This window comes from Acipenser ruthenus, chromosome 14 (assembly GCF_902713425.1).
Source record: "Acipenser ruthenus chromosome 14, fAciRut3.2 maternal haplotype, whole genome shotgun sequence".
Lineage (NCBI taxonomy): Eukaryota > Metazoa > Chordata > Actinopteri > Acipenseriformes > Acipenseridae > Acipenser > Acipenser ruthenus.
Genome location: NC_081202.1, coordinates 13,343,097 through 13,362,368, shown reverse-complemented (window position 1 = coordinate 13,362,368; position 19,272 = coordinate 13,343,097). Strand labels below are relative to the sequence as shown.

Sequence of the window (19,272 nt, the reverse complement as noted above, 5' to 3'; positions counted from 1 at the left end):
AGGCAAAACTAGACTCGCCAAATAATTGGCATAGGCAAAACCAGATTGGCCCAGCATCGATGTTTTAGCGTTGGGCGAAACTAGACTCGCCCAGATTAATGGCATGGGCAAACCAGATTCACCCAGCATCGATTTTGAAGTGTTGGACGGAACTAGACTCACCCGGGCTAGCCCCAAAATTCAGTGAAAACTGATGGGTTTCGCCCAGTCATCTTTTTCAAGTTCTGGCGAGTGCTGAAAAAAAGTGATAACTTCAGGATTCGCCCAGAAGCCCTTGGCCAAACTAGATTGGCCTGGGCAAAACTAGACTCACCAGACCACCGGGTTTCGCCCTTAACATATATATGTTTGATATTGCAAGTGTGTTATTATAGTATTCTGTGTTTTGGAAGACTTCGATATTATCGATATCGTAATACATGCACTGTATTGATATACAATTTACATATCACTACCCACCCCTAATTAAAATACATTTTTAAGGGAAACTATTATACGCCTATATTGGCTGAATTGGCTGAAATTCAATTTAAATACTGACTTAGAGATTTGATGTCACCCACAGAATGCAAGGATTTTTTTGGACCTTGATTGCGCTAGACAGGGTGAGAGGTTGACTACTTTGGGGGAAGATAAAAAATCAAAGCCAGCTGAAATGGCAACACTGAATGTACAGTAAGCATTCACCAATATCTTCGAATTAGTTGCAGTATATAAGCTCAGGGAGAATCACCATGATGTTATAAAACAATGCATTATTCAATATGAATATATTTACATCTGTCTTTTATTGCTAGTATTTTCTTAAACATCAAATGCATATGATTATATGTTGTGTTTTCTATCAATAATGTTTAATAAAAACTAGGGCTGTTCCAATTAACAGATTAATCGGACCAATGAATCAACTAAAGTTGATCGCAAATTCATTTTTTTTTTTTTACAATTGAATCGAGAATTAAAAGTGCATTCTGTAGAGAGAGAAATGCCTGCTGCTATTTAGGAAAGTGCTGATTTGAAGTGAACTCTCTCTCCCCAGAAGTGATAGGACTGTGGTTTTAAGCTTGTATAAAAAGGGGTTAAAGTTGTGTAAAAATCATAATTGTTGTCTTGTTTTGTACAAGGATTGCTGATAGCGTGCTACCGATGTCTATACTTAACCAGAGCTGTGGTGAACGCTGTTTAAAATCCTGCTTGACGCATGTATCTTGACCAACATAATAAACTGTGATTAAGTTAAACACCTCTGAGTGTTTTTTGTTTCTGTGTTTGTCCATTGCTAATAATTTTGCTGTTTAGGGGTTACCCCAAAGTGGTTAAACAGCACGCGCATAACGGTGCTGCTCTGGCATTGGGGCTTGTGTGACTGAGTTATCAGGTCCCTAAATCTGTTGTATTAGGGTAATAGGACGGAAAGGTAACAAATGGTTTTAAAAAGACCAAATTCCCATTGTGCATATTTTTTTTCTTTTTAGAGTCTACTGATTGAAGTATTACTATGCAGGACAGCAGCTATAAGATAGTTAAAATGTGCACAGATTAATCTACTGATTTATCGACTAATGCCCATAAATTAACCAATCAAACATTTTAATCGAGTGACAGCCCTAATATAAAAACATTTTTTCTTACAATAGCATGGTTTTAGTATACAACAGATGTTGATGTAACAGGCAGTGCTGTGTGATGCACTGCCATTATGGATTCAGACCCCTCTTTAACCAGTCTGGCTCTTCTGCATAGTGGTAAAGACACATGCTTGAAGTGTGTTTGATCTCCGGTTTGTGAGTAGCCTGTGCCCTGTTACATTGAGTTATTTCAAATATAACGCCTTAGAAGGGAAGTCAGTGTGACTGTACTAGATTATTGTGTTATAAAATCTATACATGACTTTGGTTTGTGGATACAAGAAGTAAGTTTCTAACCCCACATTGATTAAAGCAGTTATGTGCCATTTTTGACACAACCAAGTAACCAATGACAACTGAAAAGCAAGCCCTGCAATTCTTCACTGTTGCACAACTGTAAATTACTGTGATGTCTGAAGGGAAGCAAGCTGAGCTGCTGATTGCATCCTGAAGGTCAAGGATCAGCATCCTATAGGAGGCTGACTTCCAGGCCCTCTTGACATCATATGTATACATTTTCAGATCTATGATACCTTTATGGGGTAGTTTTCTTTAAAGTGGGGCAGAGAAAACTTGAAAATAAATAGTTATTGAAAGTTATGGCCTGATGAAACATTCCGCCCTACCTGCATATACTGAATCTATTACAGTATGTTGTCTGCCATTTCTTTAATTAGGATCTGTACTATGGAGAAGGCCAGGAGGGTTACACCAAATTGCCAATTTAGCCAACACTTAAATTTAGGGGCCCATTGTAAACAATTAATTATGCACCTATAAATGTGTTATAGCATGTTATAAATACCAATAGGCTATTCATAACAGACATGCTGTAGCAATACAAGTGTTATAAGAACATGTACTCAAGCCATTAATAAGAAACCTTACAATGTATAACATGAAATGAAGCTTTACATTAATAATGTGTTATTATGTGCTCCTTGTTAACACTAGCACTGCCATAGCCGCTTTTTGAACGGCTTTTGCAAGTCAAATTTATATATCTCCGCGTTCCGCGTATGTGAATACCTCGTGCATGTCCGTTCTTAAGCGTTACTAAATATTTTAATTAAATACCCATACTGTGTTTCAGCTGCAGAATCGTAAAAATGAGTAAGTTATAAGCATTTGCTTCTTCAACCGCCAGACCCGCAGTTTATGCGGCATATTGAAATCAATACAATATACACGACAATTTAGTCTGGGCTGTAATAAAATCAACGTCATTGTGAAATAAAATATTATAATCCTGTTGAGTGCTTGAAACACTAATGAAAGTCATTCTACACATCATATATTATTATTATTCACACAACATTTCGAAGGCAGAACGACTTACCACCCTGAGTGTGACGGTGCAAAATTTTTTTTAAAAAATTGCATATTCTAAGCTCTGCACAGATCAGTGACCATCGGGACTGATGCCAAACGAAAGCCAGAGACTGTTGCATTTCACAACACAACGAAGTATGGTGTGGATATACTAGATCAAATGGCACGGTTGTATTTTGTCAAAGGTGGTACTCGCAGGTGGCCTGTGTCTGTTTTTAATAATGTTTTGGACCTGGCAACCATCAACGCTTTGGTTTTGTACAAGGAGTGCACCGGCAACACAATCACTCGGAGGGACATCATTTTGCAGCTAGCCCTGGAGCTACGGCAGAAATCATTTTGATAAGAGACACGAAAGCCGGCTGGCAAATGCCCCTCAACCTTCAGCCAGCGCTGCGGCCACTGGCACACGAAATAAAATAAAAATGCCAGGTTGCTAAATGCAATAAAAACAGAACTTTTGATGTCTGCGCCCATTGTGAAAAGGCAAGTCTGTGGCAAATGCACTTGTACAGTTGAAAAGCATGTTTTCTGCATAGATTGTACTTAGAAAGCTGTAATAGATCTCTGAACAGACAGACAGCCTTTGAACTCTGTTTCACTCAAAGCGCTTTCACGTTGCATAAGTTATGTTATATTTTTGTTTTATGCTATTTTTATAACTAGTTATTTATGTTTTATAATTTTATATGTGCATACAGCTTTCTACACCTGTTTACACAGAAGTTTATTGCGTAAAGTTTATTTTATTACAGTTTTTCATGTTTATGTATATGTGCTCTGTTTGAAAAAAATAAGAAAAAAGTTTAATTTTCAATGTAAATACGATGTTTCTGCTCTGAAAATGTTATGTATGATGTTCATAAATAAAAATATTAAGTTGTATCCAATTGTTTGTTTTTCATTTTCATATCGAAGCCGTTTTAAAATGGAGCTGTACATTTTGCGGGTGTGGCGGTTGTATGTAGTTCGAAATCTCGGCGGTTCTAGTGTTAATAATCAGCATAAACCTACAATAACATATCTACATGTATTATAAACACAATGAAATTAAGCTTTACATTAGTAATGTGTTATTACATTATGTTTCATTGCATTGTTAATACTCATCATAAACCTACAATAACATTTCTACATGTATAATAAATGGATCCTAAATTACACAACTACCATAAGTAAGCCTTAATCGATGTGGGTTTAGAAATGCACTTGTATCCACAAACCAAAGTCATGTATAGATTCTATGCGACAACCCTGTACTTGTGAAATACTAAACCTAAAAACAGATGTTGTGGAAGATATTGCAAATGCTGTAAGTACTTTATAGTGATTTTCTCACAATGCTGTTGAGAGAACTGGCATTTGTTGCTTTGGCTGGTTTACACAACATTTCTATAAAAGCTAACAGCCATTCCAAAGTACTGGTACTTTATATTGCTAAAAATGACTTCTTAGGAATGAATCTAGTTTAACCCAAGCAATTTTAGATCTAATTACACACAAAACATAAAATTGCCTATACCACTATGTCATGTACTTGCTGAATTGTGGTTACTAACAGCTCTTCACTATACCACTAAACCTGAAATCTTACCAGTATTCTCAGTAGTGTGTGCTGTACAAAATAATATTAAGATAAAAAACACATGTATTTACTTTGCAGGGACTGCCTAACCGATGTAAATACCACTTACAATTTGTATACTGAAAAACATAACTTTTCAGAATTCTGAAATTAATATGGTATGCACAGTGCAATTCTACCAGTAATAATTTCTGCAGGTAATATTATCTGCCCCATTTCTTGCAGTGCACACTCAGGGACTGGAGGGACTGGCGTGTGTATCACCGCCCATGTCGATGTTGTTTGTGCCCTAGCACGCCCCATCTCTACAATCCCCAGCTCTGCTGGGACTGCCTCACACATCTGCTAACCAGACTACCTTCTCACAATCCACTCTAAGACTTTAATAGGAAACAAGTGCAAAAAACAGCAAGGCGGTTTCTTATTCCCAAGCACCAGGGAGAATGGGCCTTTTAATAGAGAGGATGGCGCTCGATAGATTCGCTCAGGTGTAGGTGATATGGTAGAGCCACAAGGGTATTTGATGTCGCTCTTGTATTAGAGTGAAGTGGTTTATTTTAATGGTGTTTAAATACAAGCAGCAATCCTATCAGTTCACTTTAGCTCTCTTTTTGTTTTAAATTCCAGTAGAAAACAACTTAGCTTGGACTGGATAAGAAATATCCTGGGCAGTAACGAAACCCCTACGGCAGCAGTTACTAAATCCAGGACTCTCTGCAGCACACGGTAAGTGGAGAATGTCTCTTTTCTTTGGAATTAGTTAGCAGTGTTTATAGTCAAGCTTTGTATTAGGTTCCTAGTATATTGTGTGTGCGTGCATCATGTGTTAAGGGATGTGGGGTAGTTACTGTACCTCTGCAAGTTGAACTAAATGCAAACTACTGTTTAGATAGAACTGCACAAGGAATATGTTTTTTTGTTGATAAAATGCATCAAAAAACATACTTGTGCATTACAACTGTATTTCAATAGAATATATGCCTTTAGAGTATGTGTTAGTTATTTTCAATTGATCATTTTCACATTCAATAAAGTTTTCAATTCTTAGTTTGTAAAGTAATACCAGGACGTATTTAGTCAAACTTCAGTTATAAAATCAAGCTTACTAGAACAATAAGCTGCTATTACATTTATCAAATAATGTGATTATTGCTTTAAGTATTAGAAGAATACATGTGAACTTGCGGTTATGCATTGTTAAAACTAATTTGATTGTTTATTTATTTTCAGTGTAATTGAAATTTACAGACACTCATTGTCAGCAAAACTGAGCTTTTTTTGTGTGTAGAAATATTTGAAACAGATGTGCACTGTTTCTAACAGAGCTGTTTGATCTTTTAGACTTGTATAGAGCGCTTTAAAAATGATCCTTAGTTTAAAATGGAGTGTTATTAGAAATCCTTTGAGTAGAACTTGATCTTTTACAGCTCACTGTATCAGTTTTTTTTACCAAGGTCAGAACTTTTGTTTGCATTTATAGTAAAGATAACTAAATATTGCAAGACATGTTACTACAAATTACACTCTTTAAAATATCAAAAACATGCGCTATGTAGTAATTCCTTTGCAGTCTTCAAAGACTACATTTACTAAAATGTGTGTATATGTAATGTCAGCACCTAGTTTTTGTGTATGTTTTTGGTTTATACATTCTTTATATTACATTCTTTATATTACATTTAATCTATGCAAGATAATAATGTGTAAACAGGGTTATGTAAATCTGTATGCTACATTATTTCAAGAAGAGTTGGTATCTTCTAATTCACATTTTAACTTGACATGAGCTCCAAGAAATGTGGCATGATGCTAGATATTTTCATAAAACTTTTCAGTAAATGTTTCAGACAAAAATGTGTGTTGTATGCAGAATTAGTATTTGTTAGTGTTGTAAATCGAACCCTGACATTGACATCTAACTACGATTATCGATCATTATCGAGTTAAAATGCTTAAAAAAATAAAGTGTAAAATCTGATTAATTGGCACTGTAAACATAACAGTAAATTAAGAAAGAAAAAAATCAATCCCACTGTCCAAAAGAGAAAAAAAAAACAAAAAAAAAAACAACAAGGTTTGGAAACTACGTTAACACTATGGCCTATTTACATGGACATAATTAGCTCTCGTTTTTTTAAATTTGCAGTTGGGGTTACAATTTAGGAATTACATAGCCCAGCTTCTAGCGAATGCAGCAGTCCCAGCCAGTGCCGCGGCTGCAGAGATGAATTTCACTTGTTGCTGTCATTTTTAATCAACACTGTACATGACTTTGCTTAGCCACTTACACTTAGATTTGCATTCATCTTCAGTGAATATTAATTGTCATTTTATATTTTAATGCATTAATCATCATTTTTCCAAACAGTACAATTAGAGGTATAGCCTACCCTATCCTGCAACGGATCTTTCCACAGAGACACATTCTCCGGTTGATCATTTCATTTTGCATCTCCATACTTGAATATGTAGAATATCTCTTTCATACACATATGTGGATTTATTATTAATTGATTTACCACGTCGCAAACTTTCACCCACCTGGATCCGCTTACATACATTACCAAGCCCTACCTATTTCACGGCCGTAAAAAACGTGACACGCATCGTGAAATTCATTCTTCACGGTGAAACTATTTTGTGTACTTTTACCCTGCACTTAAATCCAATGAAATTATGTGTACCGGTCCAGGTTCCTGGTGTGATTATAAGCTTGTTTCAATTTCAAAAAGAAAACCGGACAGGATTTATTGATTGACACTTAACAGCAGCCAATAACCACTCTGGGCTCTCCTCATTGATTGGTAGATATGGCCGCCCATATGGGATATGGGCGGGTTTAGTATCCTAGGAGAGCTCAACTGGTATTGTTAAGCGAGTGTCCAAAATTAATTAAAACAATCTACAGTAATTACTGCAGCGGATCGTGTACAATAATTTTGCATTCTACATGGTGATGGTGGCAAACTATTTTGTACAATCTGCAATGTTTCATTGGATCACATACGTTGAGCTACGATCCAGTGGCATTTAGACTCGGACAGCAAAGATAATTCGATTATTATCGTTACAAGCCTAGTATTTGTTTGATGTTTATATGAGACTTGTTCTCACAATTTCACAAACATATTTTGGGCCCTATTCTGATGAAATGAGTGCAATCGCAAACGCAGTGGTTAAAGGCAATCACGTCTGCCCGCAGGGAGTGGCTTCTCCAAAAGTGTGATTCTGATGAAATTAAAAACCCAGTGCAGGCGCTTTTAGTGGTGCACAGACAGCGCCCAGCCAATCAATGCTGAGTAGGTTGGGGAATCTGCTATCCAATCAGTGCCAAGCAACAATCCCTTTAAGAAAAAGAATGTGTTTGCATCACTGCAAGGCTCCGATTTTAAATGTAGATGTGGCGAGTATGTTGAGCAGCAGTAGCACAGAGCAAGAACAACCAGCGCAAGTCATAACAGCAAGTGGCAGATCACTTGCCGAGAGTACGTAAACCATTCTTCACGACACAGGAGATTGCTATTTTAATATCTGTTAACATTCATTTGTCCACTACTTCCTTGTATGTGCTAACTAGGTCCACATGCTGTACTAAACTTCATAAAATAGTTTCTTTACAATTTAGCCTAACTGTTGTTTCTTTTGTAATGCATTAATGAAAATAATATCACATAGCTGATATACTTTTTCTCTCAATGGAAGAAATTACAGTAATAGCAAGCATATCATCCATGATTATTAGGGGTCTACTTAAATTACAGAGAATTTACATATTTTCATGGGTAGGTTACCAAATAAAATTAGGATTTTGCTGACCTGTTTAAACATTAAATAAACCTACGTATATAATATTCCAGAGCATTATAAAAGCTTAAATTAGTGGTACTTCCTTACTAAAGTGGAGTGCTGTCATTTGTTAAAGGCAAGCATGCAACATCCCCCAGCAGTTGCTACTGACATTCTCTGTCTGGTGTGGACTTGCCCATACATTGAGACTGCACGTTCTGTATCCACTGAATTGGTTGGAAGTGTAAGGCAAAGCTTTGCCAAGTTATACAGATGTGGAAATCAATTAGAAACAGTCGCAAAACTCGGTTACCCTCAAGGGCACCTGGCATTCTTTAATAAAGGCTATATATGCAGCACTTTCATTGTCATGGTGTTTGTCCCATCCAGGAATTAATTTTATTAGTACAGAGTCAAAACAAAGAAAACATGCAATTCGGGTCTAAAAATCTAACTGGGTTTAAAAAGTAAGCAGCAGTTTGTTTGAAGCGAGGCGGCTGTGCTAGATCGTACCTGTAGTACTGATTTAACTTGGATACAACTGACAGGAATACTTTCTGTCTGCGCTGACTTTCAAGTTTTTTTTTTCTGAAAGCTGTTATTTGTTTTACATTCTGTTCAGCAGCCTCTGTAGTAGCCTTTTGTTTAATGTGTGATTCTGAAGCTAAGTAGCGATCGATCGTATTTTCTCCAAAAGTCACATTACAAGATGTGCAAAACAGTTTACCTCCACCTGCATGTAAAGTTTCTTTGGGAAATTTCTTGACACAATCCTCAACTGAAATATACTTTGCTTTGCTTTGTCGTCCATTTTTGGTATTTTACCTCCAATGCTGAACTAGATTTTAGCAACCTAAATCAAAATAACAATGTAACACTGTACAGTACAGGTCACAGAAAAGCCAGTACAGACGCACGGACAGGCTGATAAAAAACAGACGCACTGATAGGCTGATTGTTGTCAAGTGAACAGTAAACAAGAAAGTTAATTGCTCTGGAGTATTTTTTTCTTCAGAATACCATTGCAGCGCAGTGTTTTTTTTTTGTTTTGATTTTTTAACTTCTTTACTCCATTTATGCGCCGTTTGCGCTTGCACTCTCATTTGCGCTGTGATCAAAATACAGCCCATAGTGTGATAATTGTAAGACACAGGATTTAAGGCATCGTTTATGCTTTGTAAATTACATACTGTGCACTGTATTCATAACTTCCTACAGATATTTATTTAAGATGATCCCTGTTTGGCTTTACACTGGTTCTGTTGTGAAACGGAATAGTTGTGGAGGTCAGTTGGGTTATTTGAAGGAATATGTGAAAGAGACCATGTGGTATTAATAAGATTTTACTTACATACAGTACACTGTGCTTACCTCTGTGCTCCAAAAAAGTGATACAGTTTTATTACTGTCAAGAAGTCATTATGCTAATACAGTCGTATTTGCAAAGGCTTTTTTCATTGGTTTCAGACTTATATAAAAATGTTACTGAAATGTAGTCATCATACTGTATTTATCCATTAGCCCACAGGATATATAATTAAATATAAACTAGACTGCCTTTTACAAACTTTGGAATAAATCAATTTGGGGACCAATATACATAGTATGGGCTTTAAACCTCCCCCAGTAGATATGTCTTAAACTTAGCTGTAAAAAAAAAGCTTTATTGATGGATTAGTTGGATGATTTAATAATTTAAAAACAGGTTTGTTGGCATTTCATACGTCTAAGCTATTTATATCTCGTGCATGTTTTGAAAATCCAGTCTGCCCTAATGGAGGATCTCAAAGACAGTACTATGAAACCTACATAGGAAGTGGGGGTGGAGGCGTTGTGCTTTGGCAAGAAATGTAGTTAGCCGTTTGCAGCAGCTCCAGATTTTGCAAGGCAGTCAAAAGAAAATACCTTGTGACATAGTAGCACTAATAAAATATACATGCGTCTGACAACATAGAAATACCTACAGTATTTCTATTATTTATATTGTTGTTTTTTAACTTGATTGTGAATGTGCCTAAGAAAGCTGAGGAGGCTGTGTGGTCCGGTAGTTAAAGAAAAGGGCTTGTAACCAGGAGGCCCCTGGTTCAAATCCCAGCTCAATCACTGACTCGCTGTGCAATCTTGAGCAAGTCACTTAACCTCCTTGTGCTCTGTCTTTCGAGTGAGACGTTGTTGTAAGTGACTCGGTAGCTGATGCATAGTTCAAACACCCTAGTCTCTATAAGTTGCCTTGGATAAAGGCTAAATAAACAAATAATAATAATACATTGTTAAAAGCACTTAAGACACTGAGCTGCCCTGTTCACAAAAAGTATATCACATGCAGTTGGAGGGCAATCATTCTTAAAACTAACAGGCACTGAAATGGAAAAAATATACGCGTAATGAGCAACACATCAATAGCATCATTTTCTGATTTTATTGCAAGACTCCTACCATAGAACAAGTAGTATCATAACATTACTGACATATTCCATAGCAAACACTAACCTCTTTTGATTGTTTTTGCAGCTTTTTAGTTTTATATTTGAATTAGTAACCAACCACACACAACCAGTGGTATGTTATGGCATCCTCATTATATGGGTGGGCCCATGTCCTCTCTGGCAGCACTTTAGTGTTGGTCAGGCTACTTTAATTATTGAATGTGTTTTTAAAGCTGTTTATTTGAATTTAATGACTCGCTATGAGTCACAGATACATGTCATGTTTTTATTTTTTCTTGCAGACAAAATAATAATATTGAACCTAACTTAGGACTGGACCAAATCAAGATAGCACTTAAGCGAACAAGGACGCGAAAGCATTTGCGGTAATAAAACACAAGAAAAAAATCCAATTGAAATCTCGCAGAACCAAAACAAGCCCTTTTCGTCCTTCAAAAAGCAGCTATCACTTGTTGACTACAAGTGGGTTGAGAAGGGGGAGTGGTTTGCTATCACTTGACCAAATCTACTCAATTCCAGCTATAAATCACATTGCAAGACTTTCGCAGGACCAGATTTTATAGTCAACTTCGAACTTGTCGAAAGCTTTCGCGTATTAAGCAAATAGTAAAATAAAATAACACTAAACATCCTGATATTTGCAAAAAAAAAAAAAAAACAGTACATGCCTCAAGACGCTCCACTGATGTCATATATCAAACACTTGCACACAACACTGAATAATTTAAAATTAATAATTTACAGTATCAAACATTAGTATATGTATTATTCATATTATTATCATAATATATGTTGTGTTTGTTACACCCTTAAACGAAACACAGACAAGACCGTTTTCTTCTTTAGCCTACTTTTTTTTTTGCCACAGTTCGAGTTAAATGTTTAATAAAGCAATATGTATTATTTATTTAATACGTACAAATAATAAACTCTTTTCTACTCACAGAGAGGTCTGTTTGAAGCAGTGTCTCTTTTAGTGATGGTAAAGCTTTTTAGATATATATTCTTTTATTTCTTATGTTTGTAGTAAGCTACAACTACGGACAGTACACTTTTTTTTTAAGTCCATGGACATATTCACACGTCACCTACCTCAAATTATTCATTTCTTAAAGGCACAGCACTCCATTAAATTGAGCTTCGTTCAAACTCAAGGCTAACAAATGTAAACAAACTAGAATACTAATAAAGAATGTATGCATGTTTTAACCACTTTAAAGATGTTAACTTTTAATTGTAATCATTTGTTTACTCTCGTAAAGTACTTCTACATGTTGGCCTACACAGAAACATTATGAAGCCCAAATTCTTGGCATGTAAGAACAAGCCCACCGTTCCAGTACAAGGGAGCACATTTTGGCTATACCATGTCAGCATTCCATGCAGTCCCCTCGAAACATATAAATCCGTGTAGATAACAAAATATAGTAATAATTATAAAGGTCATCTCAGAAGCATCAAGATGAAGTTTTTGAATTTACTTTGGGTTTTCGACAGAAGAAATAATAATAATAATAATAATAATAATAATAATAATAATAATAATAATAATAATAATAATAAAATACAACTACCCGACTGCCCATTTTAAAAAATAACTGGATAGCATTTCATTCTACTTCTTATTGTATATAATATGTACCAGTATTGATTCTGGCGACAGTGTTACATTGGTTTTTGGATGTTCTATTCGCCACAAGTTTTTTGTTTTGTTTTGTTTTGTTTTGTTTTTATCAGCATTTTAATTTTATAATACTCACACAGAGTTTCTTTGTTAATCATTTTTTTTTTTTTTTAATCTTCGTTCTTGTGCAGTTACTATACAGCCTTGTGCACAACAGGACTCTGGGCAGCACCGTGCCAGTCGGGTATGAGGATGCTGGCATTGCATGGTGCTGAAACTTCTCTCTGCCCATTTCGCGGATTGGAAATGGCTAGTTTTGATTTGTGATAAAGAAAATGCGATATGGAAACTAGCGATATTGTCCCATAAACACTCTTTCGCAAGAGCGATCAGGGTTTGATTTGGTCGGGCCCTTAAAAATAATAAAGACGCACAGCCTTTGCACATGAAAGACAAAAAAGTGCGAGGCACAAGATCACAGCTTTTAATCGGAAACGTCAAAACAGGTGTAATTACCACTTTGATTTGGTTTTTAAAGTATTAGTGGAAACAAAACGCTGTTTGGGCGGAGGTTAAAAGTACTGCACACAGAGTAAAATATTTATTTGCCTTTGCTGTTTGGCCTTGAGCTAAAAATGTTCAGATTTTTACAGCCTTCAGAAACACAAAGCCTATAAGCCAACATCTGAAATACAGTACATTTTTAAAAATATAACTGGGATTACTGGGACCACATAAAAGCTGCATATCCATTTAAGAGAAACATGATTTGAAGATTTAATTAAAAAGCATTGGGTTTTCCAGGTTCAATAGAGAATAGAGCTATTGATTTTTGTGCAAGTTGATTTCCCTTTGTACAGCGTGTGAATTAATTAAAATGCAATTCCAATGCAATTCTCTTTTAACAGAGAATAATTTGTCTTCTGGACAGAAAGCAACTTTTGCAACATGGTGGAATTATTCAGCAGGGTAAAAAATGAGACACTTTGTACCAAGTATAAAAATGCATTCCAGAATTACCCAGTACTTTTTTGCTTTTTGAAAATGAATAACAATTTTATCATTTCTATTTCATTAGTTTGACTGCACAGCAAACCTGATGCTAAATGTGTTAGGCATTGTTCTGTACTGCAGAGCAGTGGTACTTTAAGACAATTTAATACATTGAAATCAAAACTTCTGTATTATCATTATTATAATACATGGTGAATTATAGTTTTCCTATATACAACTGAGGTTTACAGTCTTATACACTCTGGTGGCATGGGACCCGTGTATATCAAGATTAGGTGGTGGCACAAGACCTGTGTATAATAAGGTTGATGGTAAAACTACTAACCTCAGTTTTCAAAACACACTCTACCATAAGTACATGAACACAACAAAACACCATCAATACCAAAACCAACAACAACAATGGCCTGCAGATTTAAAGTTCAGGGTTTGAAATTAACACCAGCACACCCACCAAACACAGGTTAATTTGGTCTGTGGTGGGTAAATTTCACATACTTATACGGCACAGTGGCAGGTACGTTTTTATACACCTAACATCGCTCAACTGTCGTTGAAGAGCAAGACGACTGGCGATCGTCGCTGTCGTGTTGCTGAACAAATGCATCAATCAACTTGTGAGTATTTTAACCTCATTGAAAGTGTAACCGGTGAAGTTTTAATTTTAATACAGCGACTGCTGTTTTGAACACATTGTATATTACGAAGTGCCCCAGGACCAACACATTATTATTATTATTATTATTATTATTATTATTATTATTATTATTATTATTATTATTACTGTGCTACAAGATATTTTTTTAAATATAGCATAACATGTCCAATATTTTCTGTTAATAATAATAATAATAATAATAATAATAATAATAATAATAATAATAATAATAATAATAATAATAATGGGGACAAAGCGAGTAAAATTCTGGCTCATCAATTGCGTCAATTTGTAGCTGCCAACTTAATTACAGCGATTCGCTCACATTCTGGTTTAACCACAGTGGACCAGCAGGAAATAAATAATGAATTTAAGATTCCACCCTATACACTTCTGAATCTCCTTCTGATCCCCTTTTATATAACTATTTTTTTGATACCTTAGATATTCCTGTAATTAATCCTGATTCTAAAGCAGACCTAGAGCAGCCCCTTTCACTTGACGAAATCCAGAAGGCAGTTCATTCAATGCAGAGTGGTAAGTCCCCAGGTCTGGACGGGTTCCCCATAGAATTTTATGCAGATGTAAAGTTCCTCGCTAAAATTCTGGCCCATCGACTCGAGACTGTCTTACCCTCTATAATCTCGCCGGACCAAACAGGGTTCATACAAGGCAGACACTCTTTTATTATCTAGTATTATCTATACTAAAACCACTTTGTCATTGCCAGAAGTTCTGATTTCATTGGACGCAGAAAAAGCTTTTGACTGAATGGGTCGAATGGGACTACCTTTTTGCAACCCTACAAAGATTTGGTTTTGAGCCACATGTTATCTCCTGGATTAAATTATTATATTCATCTCCAGTAGCATCCTTCCACACAAATAATACATTTTCCCAATACTTCTCACTACATCGTGGCACAAGGCAGGGTTGTCCACTTTCCACACATCTCTTAGTCATTGCCATTGAGCCCCTTTCAATTCCTCTCCATGATTGTCAGGATGTGCAAGGGCTGGCACGGGGTGGACAGGAGCATAAGGTTTCCCTTTATGCTGATGATTTACTTCTTTATCTGACAGACCCGGCCTCCTCCCTGCCCCTTGCCATCTCTAACCGTGAACAATTTGACAAATGTTCTAGTTATAAACTAGTTATAAAATGAAATATTTCCCATTAACACAGCCACCCAAGATTATCCTCTCTACAGGGGGAACAGTAAAAAAAGGTATGAATAGATCATAATTCAGCCCCCCCCCCCCACACACACACACCACAGGATTATTTATTATATATTGCACTTCCCCAAAACACACTTATTTGAAACTCCCTAAAGGAAGAAAAATCAATGTAATAAGACCATCAGTGGGGTTTCAAACCACCTCACAATTTTTTTTCTTTTAGTGTAGTGGGTTCTGTTACGCATTGATTGCTTGTTACACACAACTTGTCAGCATCAAATAATTACGCAAAACTACAGACATATCCATATCTTAAAATATCCTCATATGTAAATCCCACAGGCCAGCCATGTGAACTCATCATACAGCAGCAAATTACAGGAACCCACCAGCAGGCATTCCATAAATATTTAAATACACTTGCACATCCATCACAACAAACTATTGGGTCTGTGTTGACATTCAATCAAAAGTATGATGGCCATGAAAACACAAGCCAACTTGTCTGAGCTTAACAACATTGTTATATATGCAAATACTACCATGGACCATAACTGGGGGTTTGTCATGCTTTTTACTGAACATAAAGAGCTAGATTTAATAAGCTTTAGCAAACTTTGCAAAAGTTTAATAGCCTACTCACATTGTTTTCATGAGTTTTTACATGAGTCAGTTCAATATCTAATTATAACATGTTAACCAGCAGTGTTTTGATGGGATTTCCATACAATATTTGATCAATTTTACTCAACTACATAATGCTAAAAGCATGACAGGAATTGATGTCATACCACCTTATAAAACACTGCAATATGATGCATGATGTCATTGTGTGAACAAAGACAAAATCTAAACAATGTAAAGAAACTGAACGTCTATAAAAACCAAAATACCAGTAAACGTTAGCAAATGACAAAACAATTTAGAAATCAAAAAGGAAAACTGATTTATTGTTTATTAAAACATATGGAAGTGGCTATAATCCTCATCAAAACATTACAAAACATGTATACATTAGTGCTGTACAGCGGCATATTACTTTACCACATAAACAAATCCGTCAATATCGACATTAAGGGGGGAAAGTACAGTAGCCAGTTAATGTACATCATAATGGTGGTTCTAAAAACATTAAAGAGTATTAATAATAGACTCCTAGTGGAATTACAGTATATGCACAGAGCATACCTAAGAACATTTGTTTACAAAGCAGTTTCTCCATGAGGCCCTTTACTTTTTTAAATAATTATACCTTTTAATGTGCTGCTGTTTCTGGCTGTGTGTTTTATTTTACTGTAGCAGAGAGAAATGCAATGGTTCCCGTCAACATTTGCCAGGAAAATCCACGCGCCCTTGATCTACCATGAATCCAGTACAGGATGGCTGTTTTATTTCACTCAAATTGACTTTTTATTTTGTAAAAAGGCAAATTGAAAATAAGCTGGAAACATTTTAGAAGTATGAGATCAGCAGAGTTCACCAGAGGCATAGATTATCAAAGTTACAGGTTGTTAAAGTAGACTTTGCAAGTACAAGTTGAAAGCTTTTTAAGCCTTTTGAACTATGAATTGGTGTCATCACTCTAGACCTGTAAGCCTGTGGAAAGGTTATATAGACACACCTACTATACAGTACTTGGGGAATCCAATCGTGTGCAGTGTAAGGAGCACAGTAACTGGAGATTGCATGAAACCAGAGGTGCCAGGAACTGAGAGGCATTTTCATGTAGGTATCACAATCCGGCATTAAGAGAGCCTGCAAATAATTAGAAAATTAGTTCCTAGGAAAAGAGGAAATCTATGTTCTCATGTATCCGACTTGGCATGGTTAGACCTGCACAAAATATGCAATTCAATGAGGCTTCACTTAATAAAGCTGCAGCTTGCAGGTCCTTTTCATGTTTCCGGTATTTGTTTTTTCATATTGCATTAATTGCAATGTAGGCTTAGCATCTACAAATGAATTTGCAACTCTCCTTGTTTTATTATTAAAAAAATAAAAAATAAAATAAAAATGCTGAAATTGTAGGGGAAGTAGAATGAGCCAGTGTGTGTTTTAACTTGAGCCAGAAGCAGTAAAAAATCGTCTTTGATCTGCTTCCTGTCTCGCCTAATATAATGGCATGCCAAAGGAAAGCTACCTTTACACTGAAAAAAATATAGAGTTTTTCAGTCTGTCAGTTTTTATGCAGTATGTGTGAACTACCCTCCATTCATAAAGGTCAACACACAAAGCTCTTTATTTCACCTTACATACAGCTTGCCTCAGACACTAAACATGTTCGCCATAGAATGTTTGGTGCATGCTTTTTGTTACATCACAACTTGCCTGCCTTTTTCAAATTATAGGTGGTTCTTGTTCCAACAAACTGCATCCATACATGCAATAAGTCTACTATTTTTACTCAATACTAGCATGATTTTAAACGTATATGATAATCCCATGGCTATATCATATCTTGGTGATCAGTGATGTGTTTACTCACTCCCCAAGGCCTATGAGAAAGGGATCTTGGTTATTCCACCATTCAGGATGCAGTTAGTCCAGACATCATGAGAAAAAAAGAATTGACAGAATCATGTACATGATTTTTGTTTCTGCTCTTGTCTTAACATCTCTGTGCACTTGTATTTTGCCCCTAAGCATTTGAGAGGACTTGAGCCTGTTATTTCAGTTCCAATAGAGATGCAGCAGATCCCTAATATAGCATGCTAAACAAGTCGCTCTGCAGGGGGTGTTGTGGTGTGAGGTTAAATATTAGTCAAATTTGTCTTTACAAGTCAGTGCAGATGTATAGATGTATCTCCTTAGAGTAGTTTATAGTGTATGTTGTTGGATAATATTTATACATACAATATTATATACATATTCTATATTATTGTATGTATAACTATACTAGAGATGATAAAGAACAAAAAAAAAAGTTTTTTCCCCTATTTTAGGAGTTGTTTTAGGTATTTTTTTATTGATAGCAATGGCAGATTTAAATACTGCAGTCCTTTAACGTTACTGGTGTTTACTCAGGTCTCAGTGATTATTTCTGACTGCAGTAATTTATTTACATCATAAAATACAATAAAAAGTAGTCCACATTAAAGTGGGTTTACAGGTTAAAAGACAATGATATTCATTGTTAAGTCATTATTCTCAAAGGCTATTCTCTTTTCATTGGGAATTTAAAAACTATATTCAGGGTATTGCAGTACATATCCTTTTGTCAACAAAGAAAACATGTCCCAATGTTTCAATTAAAGCAGGTGAACACTGTAATGCAATGGATATCATTGTGATTTAATTAATATAGCTATACCCTGGTACACTTGGCAATATATCAGGGTAGCCTGATAGACTTAGAGGGAAATGTAGAAAACAAGGCGGTAATTCTTTTTGAACTAAGCATGTGAAGTGTTACAAGCCATGGCCCTCCGCCATTTTCAAATTGTGCGACAACAAGGTTAAAAATTGCATACGTGTCTCCTAGCTGTCCAGTGTGTGAAATGTGAGGAAAAGGATGTTTGCTTGGAGACCAGTTAAAAACACATGCCAGAGGGGAAAAAAAAATACAAGTAGATAATTCATAGACAACGTGTTGAGTTTATTTCCTGTCAATGCTGTGAAATCCTTCCAAAGTTTTGTGAATTAGGTATACAGTACAATAATATACAATTCATAACAGGATATTCCTAAGGCAGCAGGTGTTGATTAAAATCTAAACTATACATGTTTTGGTAGTAAGCATTGGAATAAATGTTCATAGAAAAGTAGCTAAAATCATAGGGATTACTGTGGAAAACCGCACTGCTTGTTATGAAGATGTGTCTCCTTTAAACAGTGGGTATTGTTATGGTGATTTACCAGCCATCCATTTTAAAGGACAGTCGGAAAGATTTACTTCCGAAATGCTTAGCTTGCTTGCGTGAATTGCTGTCAGTGTGATGAGTGAGCAGGCAATATGAGGCAGTGGGTGCTTCGGATGGGAATGAGAAATGGTGCAAATGTTTGCTGACAGTTAAACTG

At 35.9% G+C, this 19,272-nt stretch overlaps 1 protein-coding gene across 4 annotated transcripts in view; it reads left to right on the top strand.

Moving 5' to 3' along the window:
* LOC117419886 (semaphorin-3A-like) overlaps nt 1-19,272 on the top strand; it is a 163,574-nt gene that overhangs the window by 47,372 nt on the left and 96,930 nt on the right. For 2 of the 4 annotated variants that reach the window (XM_058985884.1, XM_058985885.1), the window contains one exon: nt 5,173-5,271. The gene's annotated coding sequence lies outside the window, so the exon portion shown is untranslated. Of the gene's footprint in view, nt 1-4,850; nt 5,036-5,172; nt 5,272-19,272 lie in introns of those variants that run through there. The other 2 variants (XM_058985886.1, XM_058985883.1) reach the window with 2 other exon arrangements.